General features: G+C 43.0%; 1 protein-coding gene across 1 annotated transcript in view; it reads right to left on the bottom strand.

Moving 5' to 3' along the window:
- Positions 1–2,500, bottom strand: part of LOC134459668 (protocadherin-9) — a 455,654-nt gene that overhangs the window by 73,632 nt on the left and 379,522 nt on the right. The gene's annotated exons all lie outside the window — the stretch shown is intronic.

Below are 2,500 nucleotides of genomic sequence, written 5' to 3'. Positions count from 1 at the left end.
GCGCACACACGCACACGCACAAGCACACGCACACACACACACAACCATGCAGGAACGCCTGGCCCCTCTTGCTTTTCTCCAACCGGAGCTAATCTTCTCCATAATAATGGTGCGGAGAAAAACAGGAGAGAGAGAGAGAGAGAGAGATTACCACAAAGACAGACAGAGAAAAAGAGAGAGATGGGCAGAGTGTGTGTGTGAGAGAGAGAGAGAGAGAGAGAGAGAGAGGGAGGAGATAAAGAAGAGTATATGACAAGTAGAGGACAAAGAGAATCATCTGATAGTGCCATGACAGGAGACAATCAGCCTCCACACGGACCACAGCTCCATACTATACATCATCACTTTCACTCGCCCCGTCTCTCTCTATCTTTCTTTTTCCATCTCTCACCAGCTCTCTTTATCCCTGTCTCGGTCGCTCTATGTATCCCTCTCTCCCTGTCAACCCATCTTCCTCGAAAGCTCTCTCTCAATCTCTTTTTTTTTATCTCTCAATATCTGGTGCTCTCTGTGTGTCTGTTTACTCAATCTTGTTCTCTCTATACGTTCTCTGTCTCTCTCCCTCTTCGTTTCAGGATGTTCTCTCTGCTGTTTGCCTGGTTCCCTCTAGCTTCATTCCCTCTCTTTTGTGTACATTTATGTCTATTTTTTCCCATTTGTATCTAGATTTGCTTTGTCCATCACTTTATTTTTTTTCACGGTTCCCTTTCCAACATCTTTCTTGCATTCTGTCTGTCTGTCTGTCTGTCTGTCTCTGTCTTGTCAAGGTCCTCTCCCTATGAATAACCAGACATTTTATTATTTTACCCATGCAATCCTTTTCCTTCTGTCGTGTTCTGTTCTATGTTCTCTTCCAAGATTCCGAGATGAACTGATCTCCTTATCTTCATCTCTCACGCTTTCTCTACAAAAATGTGAACTCATATTTCAATTATTACAGTAAGATGTCTTTATTTACACTTATTTAGCGTACCCTGCATACTTTTGGTTGGGAAAACCAACATCGAACCCATATATGTAGGCCAGGGGTTCACAACCTTTTCCAACGTGGGGCCCACTCGAAATTGTCACAAATGTTCAGGGCCCACTTTTGACAAAATAAAGAATAAAACTCAAATACATCAAGAGCAACACACACCAAAATATGATTTTAATTTGTAGAAAATGATTTCAAGGCCCACTTGGAATACCTTCAGGGCCCACCAGTGGGCCTCGGCCCATAGGTTGAAAATCACTGATGTAGGCATTTCACAATCTGGATTTACCCTGGATCTTTCCATCTGTTTTCCCATTTGTTCTGTGAAATCCAACCAAAATCGTGAGTGTTTAAATAGGATTCAAAAGGCATACAGATACAGAGACACATAATGAATCTATAGTGTTGGGGGCAGGGCTGGCCTGGCCATCTGGCATAACGGGCATTTCCAGTGGGCCCTGCACACTCGTGGGCCCCTATTTTCAGAAATGTAAAAAAAATATATATATATTTTTTTTTCATTTCTGAAAATAGGGGCCCACGAGGATGCGGGCCCCACTGGTGAGTCAGTTATGCGCCGCTAATTATGAGGAGCCCCTTTAAGCCAAAGGTGCCCGGGCCCTATTTCTCCCCCAGTCCAACCCTGGTTGGGGGGTAAGCAGCAGATACAGCAGCAGCCATGTGTGGACGGGAGACTGGAGGGGTTTTGGACCACTCTCTAAGAAACACTTCCCTCCCCATTTGGCACCCGCGGATGAGCACTGACTAAATCTCGGCTAGCACATCCAAAGCAATTGAAAAGGGAGAAAACCATCATAATTATTTACAAAGGAAAAAATGTATTTGTTGTTTTTCATTCATGGCCGGATGAATGGGGGGGTAGAAAATTATATTCAGCCTGCATGTGTAACCCCCCTTTTTGTTTGTTTATTTATTTACTTTTTCTATTTTTTTTGCACAATTGGCAGTCCTTGTCCGTCATACCATACCTAGCCGTGCAGTGTAATTAAATTCAATTTGGGATTCTATGCAATCCACCCCAGATTGCAAATGCTATTTTCAATTAACTTCACCCCTATCCAAGACAAGGCTGCATGCCAAATCCTATTATCCAAGCACCAGAAGAAGAGAAATGCATTACAATGCTACCCACTGCACAAGAAAAAAATAAAAATCCTAGCTCAGGCACACAGCCATTTAATATAATATCACCATTTTGACCGCAGACTGAAAAATATATGCACTTTTATAGGATTTTTTTATGGTTTAGGCGACATGTCATTGGCAAGGTTATGATAGAGTTGGCCAGACTCGCTGCCCTGTTTCCCGGCAGAAGGGTGAGAGGGAGCGCTATACGGGTTAAACTAATGATGCCACAGAAGGAAAGGCTGAGGAGAGATTGCAGGGGGATAAATAAACGAATAAAAAAAGGAAGATGAAAGTTGCTTTCTCCCTGACAGTGGATTATCATTTCTAAGCCAAATGGCATCTGGACTAACTGGCATAAATGTCAGATCTGCCATT

This window comes from Engraulis encrasicolus, chromosome 12 (assembly GCF_034702125.1).
Source record: "Engraulis encrasicolus isolate BLACKSEA-1 chromosome 12, IST_EnEncr_1.0, whole genome shotgun sequence".
Lineage (NCBI taxonomy): Eukaryota > Metazoa > Chordata > Actinopteri > Clupeiformes > Engraulidae > Engraulis > Engraulis encrasicolus.
This window is presented reverse-complemented; position numbering and strand designations above follow the sequence as displayed.